The 18,290-nt window shown below is 45.5% G+C and overlaps 1 protein-coding gene across 1 annotated transcript in view; it reads left to right on the forward strand.

Moving 5' to 3' along the window:
- Positions 1-18,290, forward strand: part of LOC111146171 (calneuron 1) — a 468,609-nt gene that overhangs the window by 299,163 nt on the left and 151,156 nt on the right. The window lies entirely within an intron of this gene.

An 18,290-nucleotide genomic window follows, 5' to 3' on the forward strand; every position in this document is an offset into this window, starting at 1 on the left:
AGACACAGCCCTGGCTATTTAAGAACTTGGGTAGGGAAACACTCTGAAGAGAGAAAAAACACAGAAGTGATTCTTGGTGTGACGGTTCCTAGACTGATCATTTGTAGGCATCCTCAGCTCCTCACACAGTGTACACAATGGATCGTCCATAACTATTTTTTTGAGGAGAATGAATAGCAGTCCCAGAAAGTAGACAGATGTGATCTTGAGGGGTTGGATAAGACTTGGGGAAATGGAGGTACTTGCTTCAAACTTTGAAATATGGCCGGAAGTGACAAAGGATCAAAAGGGGTGTTCCAGGCTTGTCACGATGGGTTTGAATGGAGTAGAGGCAGTGCGCATGGCTGAGTCATTAGACGTTGGGTTGAAGGGAGAAACCTCAGACCTCACTGGCAGAATGGTTTTAGGCCCTGAGCGAAGAGAAGACTTGAGATGATCCCAGGGTTCCCGAATGGCAGGGATAAGATCATGGAGAAAAGAAGTCTTTGTGTGGAGTTGAATTCTGAGTTGGGTGCATTGAGTGTGAGGTGAGGGTCAGACAACTGAGAGAGGGAGGCAAGTCTTTGCCCAGCTACATGCAGGGGCAGATCATGGACAAGAGGCTGGGGCTGGACGTCCAGATTTATTATCCATCAGAGCTGGTGGGTGAAATCACAGGCGAGGAGGAGCCCATCAAGAGCAGTTGCATAAATGAAGATGAGCAGAGAGGCAGGACCTGGTTCTAGAAGACGTCCAGGGACAGGGGAAAGTGAGACACAAGAAGGTGTCCCCAGACTGCCTCCCCAGACTGAGGTTGTGATCAGCCCTGACTCTCCCCAGAACCTCCGTGGTCCTACTTGCCAAGTGACAAGAATATATCACTGCTTATGCAACCCTTCAGGTGTGACTCAACACTTGGAAGGACAGACAGGTAGAGGCCTTTGGCAGAAAAAAAAAATGAACACATAGTTAAAAAGATGGGGAAACATGTTTCTCACCAGGCCAGGTTTCAGCCCATACAGATCCACTCTGGTGAACATTCCGGAGTTCCTTCTCTGCCTGATTTCTTTCTTCTGGGCCATGCTTTATTCCCCACTCTGAGTGCTCTCTCTCCCCTTTGCCTCTGCCTTTATGGCCACCTGTAGCCTGGAAGAATGCTACCTGCCTTCTAGGCTCTGAGCGCTCTTCCCGACCCCCATCTTGGAGGGCAAGGAGCTCCCAGTATTTAATCTAACTCTAAAGAGGAAACCTCACATCTTCCAGGTTCTTCGTAGTTGAACACATACACAGCAAGGAAATATTTCTCTGTCTTGACTGCCTCTAGCATAATATGGACATACTATGATGCTTGCAAATTCTCTATTTTTGCCTTATATTAAAGACCCTCTTCCTCATCTGGGGACACAGACAGGTTGGGTAAAAGTGAGTAAGGGGGAAAATTGTATCCTGAAATATTTAAATGAATGCAGGAATGCATGGACACCGTGGCATTGGCTTTCCTCTCCTGTTGGTCCTCACACAGCTCAGAATTTTATGACTAGCAGAGGAGAACAGAGACAGCTATCAATTCTCAGTAGTCAGCTGTACCCTCCCACACTGCCCCCTCCATCTGTCCATTCGGAGACAGAGTGAATAAATGGTACTCTAAAACATTCCACGCATCCAGTCCTTCCTGGGAAAAAAGTGCATCTTCCCAGTGCTTGAGTGATTTTTCAGGTTTAAGAGAAAGCTCTGTGTGTGCGAATGTTTGTATATGCACGCGTATGCGTGTGTTTACTTTACTACAATGGTTGAAGATGATATAGAAGAACAGGGGAACGGCAGTTTTCTGCCTCTGAATATCCAGGCAGGGGATATTGATATCAGGAGGTACTGATACTCTAGCAAGGAGAAGATTGTTTACTTAAGAGATTCTGGCAAGGGTTCCCACCAGGGATGAAGTCGGGTTTTTTAATTTATTTTTTTATTTTAATTTTACTTTATTTTTCCAGTGTTCCAAGATTCATTGTTTATGCCCCACACCCAGTGCTCCATGCAATACGTGCCCTCCTTAATACCCACCACCAGGCTCACCCATCCCCCCAACCCTCTCCCAAACTCTCTGTTTGTTTCTCAGAGTCCACAGTCTCTCATGGTTCACCTCCCCCTCCAATATCCCCCAACTCCCTTCTCCTCTCCATCTCCCCATGTCCTCCGTGTTATTCCTTATGCTGCACACGTAAGTGAAACCATATGATGATTGACTCTCTCTGCTTGACTTATTTCACTCGCCATAATCTCCGCCAGTCCCGTCCATGTTGATACAAAAGTTGGGTATTCATCCTTTCTGATGGAGGCATCATACTCCATAGTGTATATGGACCACATCTTCCTTATCCATTCATCCGTTGAAGGGCATCTTGGTTCTTTCCACCTTTTGGCGACCGTGGCCATTGCTGCTATGAACATTGGGGTACAGATGGCCCTTCTTTTCACTACATCTGTATCTTTGGGGTAAATACCCAGTAGTGCAATTGCAGGGTCATAGGGAAGCTCTATTTTTAATTTCTTAAGGACTCTCCACACTGTTTTCCAAAGTGACTGCACCAACTTGCATTTTCACCAACAGTATAAGAGGGTTCCCCTTTCTCCACATCCTCTCTAAGAATTGTTGTTTCCTGTCCTGTTAATTTTGGCCATTCTAACTGGTGTAAGAATTGATATCTCAATGTGGTTTTGATATGAATTTCCCTGATGACCAATGATGATGAATACTTTTTAATATGACCTTGGTTTCTTGTAGATATAGGTAGGGAGGATGGTATACTTGGTAGGGTGCATGACTGATCTGTTTGCCGCAAAATATATTACAGCATAGGTTGTACTATAAAACAACAATAAATGGTCCGATACCACGTTTCTGTGGTCGGGATGTGAACGCAGCTAGCTGAGTGGTTCTGGCGCAGTGTTGTGAGGCGGCAGTCAAGGTGGTGGCTGGAGCTGTGATATTTGAAGGCTTGACTGGGGCTGGAGGAGGTGCTTCAAGGTGCCTTACCCATGTGGCTGGCAAGGTGACATGGGCTGTTGGCAGGAGGCCTCGGGTCCTTGCCACATGGACCCTCCATAGTGCTGCTTGAGTACCTTCATGACACGGCAGCTGGCGTCCCTCAAAACAGAAGATGCAAGAGAGCACAAGGCAGAGGCGATGGTGCTGTGTACGGCTTCCCGGAGGTCAGACTCCCATCGTTTCTGGAACATCCTCTGGGTACACGGCCATTCCTGTTCGGCGAGGGAAAGGAACACCTCCTGGCAAATACCCAGAGCCACCAGTCGTCGGGGCCATCTTGGAGACTGGCCACCGCAGAGGGTAAAGACTCTGTAATTGGCTTCAGCTTCCGGTCTGACATTGCCATACAACCTTTGGTTTTCCCCAGCCTTTGGTTTCTTCCTACCTCAGAGAAAACCTGTGACCACGGCCGTTCTCTGTGTTCTGAGAAGTGATCCTAGCAGGCACGAGGCTCATCTTGCTAATTGAAACCATTTCCCTGTGCTCCCTTCTCACTGGCGTTCTAGCCGACAGTGCCAAGAGGAAAATAAAATCAACTGGGATTCTGCTCAACAGCTTTTTTTTTTTTTTTTAAGATTTTATTTAATTATTTGTCAGAGAGAGAGGGAGAGAGAGCAAGCACAGGCAGACAAAATGGCAGGCAGAGGCAGAGGGAGAAGCAGGCTCCCTGATGAGCAAGGAGCCCGATGTGGGACTCGATCCCAAGATGCTGGGATCATGACCCGAGCCGAAGGCAGCTGCCCAACCAACTGAGCCACCCAGGCGTCCCTGCTCAACAGCTTTTTATCAGCTGGTGCTCATCCGAAAAGTTATGAGCTGCTGGCTCTGTGCAGGAAATTGGTTATCAGTGAAGGTGGGATGTTATTGGCTACGAGCACAGACTCCTTCCCAAAGAGAATGATCCGAGGGCCGTACCCCAGGGTCTCTGGCCTCCCAGGGTACACAGCCCTCTGAGCTTGAGGCACCTAGATTTCTGGGCAGCCGGTGCAGAGCCTCTCTCTTATGTAGCAGATAATAATTGCTGGAAATCTTTATTGTATTCTCACCCTTCATTCATCACGTTTCTGTGTGTTTCCTGTCACTGCAACGGTCTGCTTGGGGAGGAGATGTGGAATGGTGTTTGAAGTCAGCCTTAGGACTTGTTGTGTGTTGACAGTGGAGAGGAGGCCAGGGAAGGCTGGAAGGGGCTGGGACTCAGGACGGGGTGGTTTGAACGCTCGGTGTTTTGGGTTGATAGCACCTGCAAGGGGGTGGGGTCCTCGAGTCACTGCTGTTCTGCCATTCGTTCATGCTTTGCACAGTGACGCCACCTGTAGCCGAAAAACGGAGTCGTGAATACAGGAGACGCTCCCTGGTGGCAGGGGACAGAGCCCTGCTCCTGCGTCACAGGCTTACCTGAGTCACTAGGGCAATACCTTACTCTTCTCTGTGACCTCCAGCCCTGCGCAGAGCTGATCTGCACCGAGTTTGCAGACAGCATGCTAGGGCGAGGATGGTGGCAGGGATCTGGGCGTATCAAACAGCTCTCCCAGCCCCGGGGTCCAGCCAACACTTCTGTTAAACTCTTCTCCCACTGAAGAGAGAGAGGAGTCCGTCTTAGCGAGGAGAGCTGAGATTTGTTTGTCTTCCTGGGAGTACAGGTAAAACACCTAAGGCTCCTTCGCTACCAGATTTTTATATACCACAACAATGCGGATGTGTTGAGGCTTCACTGGTTTAGACTTTCTGTCTTAAATAAAACACATAAATATATGAGCAAATGGGTCCGTTTGCTGGATGCCTCTGGGTGTACGGTAATGCGTCCGAAGCTGGGGGTCAAGAAACAGGAAACTTATAGGGGCTCCCTGGGTTCCGAGCATGCCCCAGAGTATTGTCTGACCATCCTGAGCCTCACTTTCCTACGCATATGCGAGCGGGTCACTGTCATAGCTAGCTAATCTCACGGCCATGTGCGATGTCCAAGACACTGTAAGTTGTCCTCCCATAAGCATGTGTGGGATGCCCATCCCCAGATTTGGTCCAGATCAAGGGCTGCTACGCTGACTTCTCCAATGCCAGGCCTGCTCGGCTTCTTTCCGGCTGTCCACTCCTCCCCATCTGGTGGGAGAAAACACAGCAGATGTAGTGAAGCACCTGCAGCTGTTCCACAGGAACCTCTCCAGGTTTGGCCTCTGTCCCTCCATCCCAGACCCTTGCTCTGGTCTCATGCCTTCCCTGCTTTTCCATCTCTGCTATGGTCCCAGACTCCTGGTCGCTGACCTGTGCTCTGATCTGAAGATCAGTCCTTCCCAGCCCAAGTCCCAGGCTTTTGCTTGGGACATTAATGTGCCCGCTCCCGGGCCGTGGCCGAGACGAGCAGGGAGCTGTGCTTAAAGTTCTTGACTCATGGGCAACTGAGAGCACTTGACATTCCATGCTTGGGCCCTATGAATGGGGCACTACGAAAAGCTACATTATGACCCAGATCTGTTACGCACAAAAGTACGGGAAAGAAATGTATCAGAACATTAACAGTGATTTGCCTTGTGCAATAGGACAATGAGTAATCCCATCTTCCTGTATTTTCCGGAATCTCAGCAGTGGGCATGCATTAATTCTATCACCAGAAAAAGAAAATGAAAGGAAAGGAAATGCAGCTCAGTCAAGAATCTTAAGTATCTGCAGTATTTTCATCTGTAAAACCAAAGATTACCTGGCCCACGAGGCTGACTGTTGGTAAAGCTTGCAGGACAAGCAAACGAAGAAACAGAAGAAATCATAGTCCTGTACGGCATTTGTTGCATGGGGCTGAGATCTAGAAAACACCCAAGATCTTTACTGAGTGTTAAGAATAAATTGCATTCCAGGAGGCGGAGTCTCTCCTCACATCCAATCTGGCACCAGCAGGATCGTTCTCCCCCTAGTATTTTGTCTGAGTTTTGGATCCCAAACTGCTGTGCCCCAGATCTTCGTCATTGAACAGAACCTAAATATCTTCCAGAAGCGGGGCCCGTCACGAGGCCTGTTAGATTGACAGCAACTGCTTGAATCCCCAAAGCGGTTTTACCTGTGAAACATGGAGTATGGAAACCATTAGCCTCAGCCGTTTGTTCTTGAAGTGTGGTTCCTGAATGGGCAGCTCCAGCATCGCCTGGAACTTGTTAGAAATGCCAATGTCGGCGCCCCATTCCAGGAACACTGGAGCAGAAACCCGGGGCTGGGGGGCCAGCAGCCTGCATTACAGTAAGCTCCTTGGGTGACTCTGACGCCCGCTCCAGGTTGAAAGCCCGTGAGCCACTGAGATTTTGGGGAGTCTGGCATGTGGGACGGGCATCTGGTCCCGCTTACTGGTCTGAGCTAGACCTTGGTAGTGGGGGTTTTCTTTTATTTATCCTTATTCTTGGGTGTGATTGGCTGTTAGTCTGTAAGTTTTAACTGTTTTTAAAAGGTGGGGAAACCACAGGTCAATAGGTAGCTAGTTTTCGAAGCAGGAAATGCCTTTCTAAGCATTAAAGCAGTGGAAGAACCATACATAAAAGTTTCTCTTTTAATTTAATTTTATTTTTCTCAGTGTTCCAGAATTCATTGTTTATGTACCACATTCAGTGCTCCATGTGATACGTGCCCTCCATAATACCCACCACCTGGATCCCCCAACCTCCCACCCCCCGCCCCTTCAAAACTCTCACATTGTTTTTCAGAGTCCATAGTCTCTCATGGTTCACCTCCCCCTCCAATTTACCTCAACTCCCTTCTCCTCTCCATCTCCCCTTGTCCTCCATGTTATTTGTTATGCTCCACAAGTAAGTGAAACCCTATGATAATTGATTCTCTCTGCTTGACTTATTTCACTCAGCATAATCTCTGCCAGTCCCGTCCATGTTGATACAGAAGTTGGGTATTCATCCTTTCTGATGGAGGCATCATACTCCATGGTGTATATGGACCACATCTTCCTTAGCCATTCGTCCGTTGAAGGGCATCTTGGTTCTTTCCACCGTTTGGCGACCGTGGCCATTGCTGCTATGAACATTGGGGTACAGATGGCCCTTCTGTTTACTACATCTGTTTCTTTAGGGTAAATACCCAGTAATACATAAAAGTTTTAAACTGGGGCACCTGGGTGGCTCTGTTGGTTAAGCATGCAACCCTTGATTTTGGCTCAGGTCATGATCCCAGGGTCTTGAGATTGGCCCCAGGGCAGAGTCTGCGTGACATTTTCTTTCCCTCTGCCCCTTCCCCCACACATACTCTCTTTCTCTCTCTGTCAAATAAGTAAAATCTTAAAAGAAAGATATTAAGCTATTAAATTTAAAGAATATTTCAAAGTAATTAGGGCAAATATGGCAGTTGACAGAAGAAAATGTATGTGAAAACCATTGCTAAAGCAACATGGAAACCTCCTAACCGGACAGTAGACAGGTGGAATGAGGAAAAACCGTCAGTTGGTCCGTATTTCAACAAACATACCAAGACAGTTCAAGCTCACTAGAAATATAAGAAATGTAAGTTAAAATAGTGATTGGGTAACGGTTTTCACCTATCAGACTGGAGAAGGATAAAAGTCATACTTTTATCATACTCAGTGCCGTCAAGAGTGGGTTAGAAAACAAACGCATAGTGCTGGTAGAAATGTGAATTGTACAACTTTCCTAAAAGCTATCTGGTGATGCTTAGCTACAACTTTTCCAGTGTTAAACCCTATAATTAAAAATAATCCCATGTCTAAGACTCTGTCATATGAAATTAGAGATGTAGAAAAGGCACTTACAGAGATGGAATATTGTACAAGTATCTAAAATAATGTTTTCACTCTACGGTCTGTAGAGATTGAACGCACGGCCTAATTACATTGCTGTTCTACATCTGTTATCGATCCATTTATATGCGTAGACAAACACTGGAGAAAATGCAATAATTCTGACAATGTTAATAATTATGGATTGGAATAAAGGTGAATGTCATTTTTTCTTGATCCCTATTTCTGTTTCCTGAAATTTCTACATTAGACAGTCTGTTATTAGTCAATGAAATTGAAAAACCTCAAATTAACAAAATTGTATTATAAAACAACTGTTTTCAGTGGTTAAAAAAAAAGTGGAGTTTCTAATACACAGGCCCATTGTCGTGGTAAACAAAGCGCAGAGTTGGGATGGGAGAATGAAGGCATATAATCAAAATCACAGCCATTAGCCATTGGGAGGAAAAACTCATGGAGGCCTCTGAAGGGCTCACGCCCACCCAAATCTCCCACGTGGCCCTCTGCTGTGGAAGGTATCAAAAGTTCAAGGCCAGCTGTTGCCCCTGCCCCCTCCAGCATGTCAGTCACCTTATATCCAATGATTATGCTGAAAACTCACACTTTAGAAGAATGTCTAAATTGAATTTATAATCAGGAAAAATTGAAAATAATTTTTAAAACCTTTCTAAATAAATTAATGACTGGTCCTTGAGTCTGTGGCTGGGGTGGGCTGACATGTGAGCTCGACCAGGAAGAGGAGAAGGTCACTGGTCACATTCTCAGGAAAGGGCTGCACCAGTGGCTTCATCCTTATGTCCAAATAGAATCTTGCCGAGTTTGTTTGTTTTAACACCTGTTAAACCTGTTGTTGCAGGTTTTTGAAGTGTACAGCGTGTTGAGTCCACATCTCTGTATGTCTTGGGCTGTGCTCACCACAAGGGTAGTGTTAGAGCTCCTCTTAATTGTAATTTGGAACCCAGTGCAGGGCTTGAACTCACAACCCGGAGATCAAGCTCTGAGCTGAGATCAAGAATCAGACGCTTGACTGACTGAGCCATCAAGGGCCCTGAATCTTCTCAAGTTCTTTTTTTTTTTTTTAAAGACTTTATTTATTTGAGAGAGAGTGAGAAAGGGAGCACCAGCGGAGAGAGAGGGAGAAGCAGGCTCCCCGTAGAGCAAGGATCCTGATGTGGGGCTTGATCCCAGGACCCTGGGATCATGACCTGAGCCGAGGGCAGACACTTAACCAGCTGAGATACCCAGGTGCCCCTTCTTTAGTCTGTTTTGAAAATTTATATTATCTTCTGGAAGTTTCCAATTTCTCAAAGTTACTTAATTTACGAACTTGTAATTGTACACAGAACTGTCTAAAACTTTCTTTACGAGTGACTTTTTACCATTACTACATCTTCTTAGTTTTCTTATTTTCTAGTTTTATTGAGAAATAATTGACCTACAGCACTGTATCAATTTAAGGCGTACGTCACGATGATCTGGCTTACATATATTGTGAACTGATTGTTAAAGGAAGTTTGACATTGGTCATCTCCTATAGATACAAGAAAAGAAAAATTTTTTTCCCTCTGCTGGAAATGTTCAGAATCTACTCTTTTAACAACGGGTGGTGGGTATTAAGGAGGGCACTATTGCATGGAGCACTGGGTGTGGTGTCTAAACAATGAATCTTGGAACACTGACAAAATAAATGTTACTAATTTCTCATTTTATTATTACAGTGTGGTCATAGAATGCCACTTACATAATCTCTTCATGCTGCTTACTGTACCCATCGAATGGGTCTCAGGGTGTGTTCACTTTCTGCAAATGCCATTCGGTAATAAGGTAAAGTACCTTCACAATTAGTAGGAAAAAGAACTATATGCCCCCTTTCCACTAATAGTTGCATTAAAATCTTGAAAGTCCTGGTTTATTTTATATCTTCCTAGTCTGTCTTGGATTGAGAGTGGTGAATGCCTCAATTCTGTTTCTTTCATTTTGTCGGTGGACTAGGTGTGTGTGTGTGTCTTTGATGCTGTCGTTCATTCTTAAGTCGATTGATTGACCCATTCAGCAAATGCTTGTTGGAAGTCTCCTGTTGGGCCAACATGAACAGAGCTGTAAATAACAGGTTAAGTGTCTTGCTCTCACAGAATTTATATTCTAGTGCAGGGCATAGGGGAAAGAGAGACATTAAATACAAAGATCCTAATCTCAGCCAATATGTTTAGTTCCATGACATAACATAGAACAGGATACTACAACAGAGGCACTCAGGGTGGGTACTAGACACCTTTAAGTAGAGAGTGAAGAGAAAATGGAGAGGAAGTGACATTCAGGCTCACCCTTCCATCATGAGATAGTTCTCACTGTGCAAGCTCTGGGTACAGTGCTCGCCAGGGGAGGCAATGGCCAGTTCTAGGGCCCCGACATGAGGCACGCTTGGGTAGAGCTGGGAAGCACGGGGAGCGTGGTAGGAGATGAAGCTGAAGATGTCAGTGGGGACCAGCTCTGTGGGACATCATAGGCTTGTGTTGGGACACAGGTGCAGCGGAAAGTGGCTGAGACGGTCTAAGGGTGATGCCAACCCTCCCACTACGTCTCTGTTGCTATGTTCCCGTCCTACAAAGTGCTCGGGTCTGGCGTCATACCCCCCTGGCCCAGCTGGTTCAATGCTCTGAAGCCCCAGGGTGTTGCCCTATGCATGTGGCGTATGTCCCCGGGTGCCTTCGTCCCATCAGAAAGAAAGGGAAGGGAAAGGGGAAGCACAAGTCTTTGAAGCAGTTGTAGGGACCCCTCTACTTCAGTCCCGTTGGCCAGAAGTTAGTGACGTGGTTGGCCAGGAGCTGGCCCTGTTGCCACACCCAGCATCGACGGACGTTGGGAAACTTGGTCTCCAGACGTTGAAATTGAGGGCACTGATGCTATTAAGAAAGCATGAATTGATGCTTAGGGAGGAACTCTTTGTCTCAGGTCCCAGCTAGATGAGGAGTGGATATAATTTTCCGTAGAAATAGTATTCATTGGAGTGTTTGAAGCAATGTAGTGGCATGATTTGGTTTCCATGCCAACGGTATCGCTGCTGCTCTGTAAGAGTGCAGGGGGCTGGAGTGGAAATGGGAAGTGGGAGGTTGTTTCAGGAGTTGGAGAGACATACCGGTGGCTTGTGCTAGGACAGGAAGGGCTGAGGTAGTGAGAAGGGGCCGGGCACAGGTGTCGTTTCACAGGTAGAGCGACTCACTAAATCAGATTGTGGCATTTTCATTACGGATCCATTATTACTTACCATCAGTACCTCCAAACAGCCTTTTTGGCCCATCCACCGTTTTTGTCTTAAACACTCCTTTTCTGATATTAATACTAAGTTCTTCTCATTTCCATCTAATTTTTGCTAGTGGATATATCCTTGTCCATGCTTTTCCTTTTCAAAATTCTGCTGTTTAGGTACCCTTCTTTTTAAAAAGAATCATAGTGTCAGATTGGTATCTCTAAGCCAGTTGGAGAGAATTTGTCTTTTAATAGACAAATTGAATAGAATTTGTCTCTGATCCCCTGGCAATCCTTTTACAACTGGTGTTTGTTCACAGTTCAGTGGTCCTGTATTATTATTTTTTATTTTCAGCTGTGTCCTTTGTTTTCTCTTTTGCTATACTGATTGTTTTCTATGCTTATCTTTTAAATTAAATGATGTTATAATCCTTTTACAGATTTTTACTTTCATGAAACGTGTAGCTAAAATGATACTTGTCTGAATATTACAGTCCAAAGAATAAATAATACTGACTTTTCCTGAGCACAGTTTGGCTTATGTTTATTCTCTGCTTTTGCTTTCCACCTCTGTTACTCTGGCATTGTACATTCTGTCTGTTTAGAATTTCTACTGAAATGGTTATAGACCCACATGTGGTTTTCGGACACGATTTAGAAAGATCCCAAGTACACTTCCCCAATTTCCCCCTAAATGGTAACACTTTGCATAGTCATAGTACAATGTCAGAAATGGGATATTGGCACTGAAAAGTCACCAGTCTTCTTCGGCTTTCCCTAGTTTTACTTGTACGTGTGTGTGTGTGTGTGTGTGTGTGTGTGTGTGTGTGTGTACGTGTTTACTGCTGCACAGTTTTGTCATATGTGTAGATTTGTGTATCTACCTCCACAATCAAGGCAGTGAACAGTTCCCTCACAACCCTAACCCCCCGCCCCGTGCTGTCCCTACGTGCTGCTAACCACCGATCTGTTTTTTGCTTCTAACATTTGGTCACTGTAAATACTTTTTGTAAATGGAATCGTACAGTATGTAACCTTTTGGTATTGACTTTTTTTTTTTTTAACTCGGTCTAATATCCTTGAGATTCATTCAGGTTGTGTTGTTCAGGACTTTGCTCCTTTCTATCAGGAACACTCCAGCACCGTATGGATGTACCATAGTTTATTTAACCATTTACCAGTGAGGGACATCTTGCTGTTTGAGGTTCTTGGCTTTTATGAACAAAGCTGCTATTAACATTGGTGGGAAGGTTTTTGGGTAAGCAAAAGTTCTGATTTCCCTAGGATAAATGCCCTCGAGTACAGTTGCTGGGTCATAGAGTAATTGTGTGTTTGGTTTTATACAACACTGATGAATGGTTTCCCAGTGTGGCCACCATATTTTACGTCTTACCAGCAATGTGTGAGTGATTCAATTCTTCCATATCCCCACCAGCTTCAGTAGGGTTGCTGTTTCCATTTTAGCCATTCTGGCAGGTGTGTAGTGCTATCCCATTGCGTAATTTGCATTCCCATGATGGCTCATCTTTTCCAGTGCTTATTTACGATCTATATGTCCCCTTCTGTTCACGTCTCATTATGTCTCTTGCCCACATGCGCATTAGATAGCTGTTTTTGTTTGGTTGGCTTTTACTGTTGAGATTTGAGAGTTCTTTATGTACTCTAGGTGCTCCTCCTTCGTGAGATTGGTTGCTCACAATTTATCTTTCCATCCTCTGTGCATGGGCTCTGGCAAAATGAAAGATTCTAATTTTGATAAAGTCCAGCCCAGCGACTTTTCTCATTATGGATTGTGCTTTTGGTGTCAAGTCTATGAACTCTTGGCCCAGGCCTAGATCACAAAGGTTTTCTGTGCTTTTGGTTTTTTTTTTGTTTTTACCCCCTGAAAGTTATGTAGTTTTAAATATTACATATTAAGTCTGTGATTTATACTGAGTAATTTGTATATACATATAGACATATATATGTAGACATGTGTAGTATATTTTATATAGACTTTCTGTTGTTCGTATTGAGTGAACTCATGATCTGTCCTCAAGTTCACTTTTTCTAACCTCTCATCTCTACCATCTCAGCCAGCAACTTCTGTATTTCTGCAATTGTGTTTTTCAGTTCTGTAACTTCCATTTGGTTCTTTTCAATAACGTCTACTTTCTCATTAAGACTTTCTCATTTTCCACTTGTTTCAAGAGAACATGGGATGGGTTGTTGAAGGAGTTTTAAAATCCTTGTCAGATAATCCGGTGTCTGATTCATATATGTACTGGTGTCCATTAAGTGTTTTTTCCCATTCAAGTTGTGATTTCCTTAGTTCTTCAGATGTTGGGGTGATTTCCTATTGTGTCCAGGACATTTTGCCTAATGTATTAGTGGATGCTGTGTTCTATTTAAATCCTTTATTTTTAGGGGCAGCCATCCTGTTTAGGATTAACATTCCAGGTCCTGGCTTATTTTTTGGGCCATGGTTCCAAATGACAGCTTCATTTTACAGCCTTCATGATCATATTTTAGTCTGTTTGGTTTCTCTGGTGCTGCAGGGTTTCCCACTCACCCCTCCTCATGCTGCTTGAGGCATGGAAAGGGTTTTCTTGGGCCAGAATGATGGGTGTCTCTCTGGAGGCGGAGATCCTCAAGCAAGAGGCTTTCTAAGCCAGGTGCATCTTGTGAAGGGTTCTTCCCTAACTGAGAGGGACAAAGGATGCTTCCCAGGTCTGATGTTTATTGAGTCCACTTACTCCAGTGGATCCACAATGAGATCCACTTCGCTGTTGACCTCAGTCTCTGAGCAGAGAGAGAGTCTCAAGCCCACAGGCACAGGGCTGGACCATTTGTTTGGGTTGATCTCCCTCTTGCTGGGGCCATCCTGTTATATTCCTGTGGGAATTTCAGGTTGCCAGGGAAGGAGAGCACTTGCCTTAGCTGTTTATCATTAATGGGCTTCCAGGAGATCCCCATTACCCATTGTGGGTTTGCCTTGTGTTGTCTGAGGAGCTCTCATTCAGTATGGGGGAGGAATGAGCCTATGCACGCAGCCCTCCTTTGCTATTTTTAAGGGACAGAAAGCATCAGATCTGGATTGTCTCCTTCCATTGGGTGGGAGAATGTAAGATGATCTGCCACTGTGTCATTCTCTGGCGCTGAGTCTCGAACTGGTGGTTCCCCTTCCTCCTGGCACCTTTGAGAGTTCTCCTCTGGTTATCTCCCATCTTGCTTCCATGGGTGGTAGGGGTATTGGCAGGCAAGCAGGGAGAAATGGGTCTATACCATGTTTTCCCAGCCAGAAGCCCATTATTATTAAACATCTCCTTGTAATCATGGAGTGTTCTTTTTCCAGAATATTTTTAGTGTTTTTGTTTGTGGTTTTGCATCCGTATTTACAACGGCTCATTTTACTTCTCTCTAAAAAGTTTTTATTTACATTATCGTTTCTTTATACTCTGAGTTTCTTCTTTTAAAGGTTTTATTTATTTATTTGAGGGGCGGTGGAGGGAAGAGAGAGCATGCCAGTGGGGGGACTGGGCAGAGACACAGACTCTAAAGCACACTCCTTGCTGAGCACAGGGTGACTTGGGGCTTCATCTCCTGGCCATGAATGAGATCATGACCCGAACTGAAATCAAGAGTTGGTCGTTTCCCAAGGGAGCCACCCACCCACCCCTACACTCTAAATTTCTTGTATTTGAATTGTTAGTTACTGTTCTGTCAGTTGTCTGGGGAACGTTTTTGTAATTTTTCATATTAGGGATCAGGGGATTTCTCAAGAGACATGTTTTTCAAGCCCTTTGCAGATTTGAGAAGATCCTTCTGTCACTTTGCTCACACAATAAGAATATGGTTGAATATATAGTTCTTGGGTCATGGAATGTTAACCTCGGTGTCCTGTCATTGTTTCTCACAGTATCTGACATGGAACCTTACTCTTCCACATGCTCCCTCAAGGGGAAACAAAAGTTCCACGGTCAAGTAAATTGTAGAAACGTTTCCTCCTTCACGCTGTTCATCTCTTGGAGTTCCAGAAAATAGAGCAACTTCACGAAAAGTCTGATACAGCCTTCTTTTGGCAAATGTGTTCAATTTTGTTGGGCCTATGGTTTCTCAAAGGATGCGGTGATGAAGAGGGAATGTCTTTCTGCCTATTAATATTTATATTCTCAGTACTCTCAGTTAGAAGTGGAAACAAATGAAAAACAAACAAAAAAACCTCCCCATGGGTTAGAGAACAGAGATCCACCTTAGTGTGGTGTCCGGAGCAGGCCGTTGGGACAGAGGCTCGCTGATGTCATCCTGCAGTGTGGTCTTCCGTGCCACTGTCTTCAGCCTGTGGGGGCCTCACCTTCATCCATGTTTCCCTCTGGCTGAAGGATGGCCTCTACAGTTTCAGGCATCAGAACTGTGTTTGCGGTGGGGTGACACGGTGGCGAAAGGCCTTCTTGGTGTTAATCGTTCTCTTTCTTACAAGGGAAACCTTTCTCAGAAGACTCCAGGTTGACGTTCCTTTTAAAGGTCATTGGTCAAATAGATCCACATATTTGTCCCCAGAAGCAGGGGAATGTGAGAAGATGGGTACCCGGCAAGGAGAGATGGGATTGCTTGCCCAGCTTAGGTCTCTTCTGATCGACCCTTGAAGCTTGACTCATTGGTCTTCCAAATCAATTCAGGTTTCTTTAAGAAAGGAAAATGGCAGGGGAGCGGTTGCTGGGTGCGTCCCAAGTGGTGGCTACCCCAGTCCTCCTCTAAGGAAAATGGCAGGTGGAACCACAGTCTTCCTCTAAGGAAAATGGCGGGCGGAACAGATCATTGGAAATTCTTCAGATGTGTGTTCATCGATATTGTGTAGTCTGTAGAGAAGTCGGAAGACATCTTGACTATATTCCTTCTAGAGAACCTGTTTTGTTCTGCCTGATATTTATAATTTTTATTTACTTAAAAATCATATATTGGGCAGAATGGGTCTTTTTATCATCATCATTATTATTATTATTACTCTGCCTGGATCTCAGGAACCTTTTCTGCTATGTCAGCTCAGGCCTTCTTTCCACCTGGCAGCTCTCTAGCATTCTCTAGCATTATTGCTTTTGCTCTTGTTTTGTTTTTCTCCTGTGCAACAGACAAAATCCTTAGGTTGAACTTTGTTGTTTTTTCTTGTCTTCCTTATTATTTGTCAACTTCTCTTTTCATTTATTTTCCATCCAAGTTCCAAGAACTTTTCACACCATTCTGCTGCATAGGACTCCTGACTTGTGGCGCGTATGTCCTGCTGTGTATGACCTTCAGTGTAATTTTAATTTTGCTCTTGGCTTTTGAGTTTCTTAACATTCTCTTTTCTCTTATTGAAATCCTTTCCTGTTTCTTTATTTCAACCTTTTTCTCCTCCTGGGCCTTCCTACTTCTGTTCCATTGTGACCAAATCTTCTTGGATGTTTTGAAGACTCTATTTTAAAATATCATTATTTTTTTGTGAACAGTGATTTTTTTCAGTGATTCCCTCCCCCCCTTAATCAAGGTAATGTTTATTTTCCTTTGTATTTTGTTATCTTTCTGAAAGCATTATGCTAACATTTTCTTTTTTTTCCTAATCCACATTACCCCAGCATCCTGGGATTTGTCACAGAGCACAGAGGTAATTTAATGTGATTTTCCAACTTCTCTGAGTGTGGTTTTTCCTCCTGTGGCTCAGAGGGAATGTTTGGTGGTTTCTTTCTATATCAGTTCCCAGGAACATGGCCCTTAGTGGAAGTTCCTCCCAGATTTTGGCCTGTGTTCTTCTCTTATCTTCATTTCACAGTTGGTACTGACCGTCTTTCCTTTTTACTTATTTCTGCACGTATTCTTTGGGGAAATTAGCAAGAAAATCTAGTCTGACTCTGGGCCAGCACTCATATTCAGCTGGTGGGTACTCCCAAGAGGCAGTGTGCGCTCATAGGGAAAAGCACGGGGCTTCCGAGCAAGCTTTGCTCCCAGCTCTGCCTCCCGCATGCTGTGTGACCATCAGCGCATCACTGTAGCCCTCAGAGCTTCCTGGGCTAGCAGGAACAGCCACGTGACGAGGTCTCTGAGAAGATAGAATGGGATGCTACATGTGAGGTGCATGACACACTGTCACACTGGCTGTGTGTTCAGCCCCCTCTCTCGTTCCCCAGCGTTCTCCATAGAAATAGCAAGCAGTGGGTCGAACTTCTGGTCAACCAGATCTGCTCTCATGACCCAGGTTCTGCTCGTGCTGGACCCTTTTCTCACAGCCAGGGCATACTTCATAGTTAGAGTTTCCACAAGGCCTGGGGTCTTGGGATGCTCTGTGCCCTCCCATCCGCCCACCCCCCGCCTCCTCTTCTCTGCCTGGCAGGACACTCCTGATCCATGTTCCTTCTTGAGAGGCAGTCTAGTGTGAAGTTAGGGTCCCAGGCTGTCTGTAATTTCCGCCTGTGCTCCTTATGACCTGTCAGACCACAGTCCGACTCCCTCTCCCTCTCTCTGCTTCCTTTGCCTCATCTTTAAAATGAGGGTCATGATTTACCTGCCTCATGGGGTTAACTGAACTGTGTCAACCCCTTAGAATAGCTTCCAGCACCCAGAAGTCACCGTATCAGTGTTTGCCGTGGTAATACTCATGATGATGACGATGGTCATGATGATGGCGATGGTGACCCTGATGGCGATGATGACGGCGGCCATCGTTATTAGAACGTGTGGTGTGGACTGCCACATCTGGGCACACTGTGTCCTGCCGGCCTGATGCAGCCTTCCACTGCCACCCCTCCCCTGTCCCCTGTGCCTGTCGGGCTCCAGGGCTTGGGTCTGATTCCCCTCCCGTCTGTCCCTCCTTAGGGCAGTCCCCTTCTCTGCGCCCAGATATGTTCACCCAGCACTGTGGCAGATGAAGGATGGAGACTTCGGAGTCCCTGTCTTTGGAGACATTGACTGAGAGACAAGCCACCATCCAGGCGCATTGAGACATTTATCTGTCTAAAGTCACAGGACCTGGCTGAGCCTTCAGGGTCATGCTTCTGTTCAGAATCTTTCAAAGACTCCACTTCTCCCTCGGGACAGAGTCTGAATTCCAGATGCTGTTCCATCTGTCCTGCTTTCTTCGTTAGCCCAGGCCCTGGCACCCCTCACCAGCCTACCCAGCGAGCCTCCAAAATTCCTCACGGTCCTGACCACACCACACTTCCATGTACCTCCACACCTTCCCGCTGGCACACACCTTTGCCAGGACAGCCCCTCCCTCCCCGCCCTCCTCCTGAGACCCCAGGAAACCCTTGTGCCTCTGGCCCTGTGTCA

Source organism: Enhydra lutris, unplaced genomic scaffold, assembly GCF_002288905.1.
Source record: "Enhydra lutris kenyoni isolate GAN:26980312 unplaced genomic scaffold, ASM228890v2 scaffoldscaffold13, whole genome shotgun sequence".
NCBI lineage: Eukaryota > Metazoa > Chordata > Mammalia > Carnivora > Mustelidae > Enhydra > Enhydra lutris.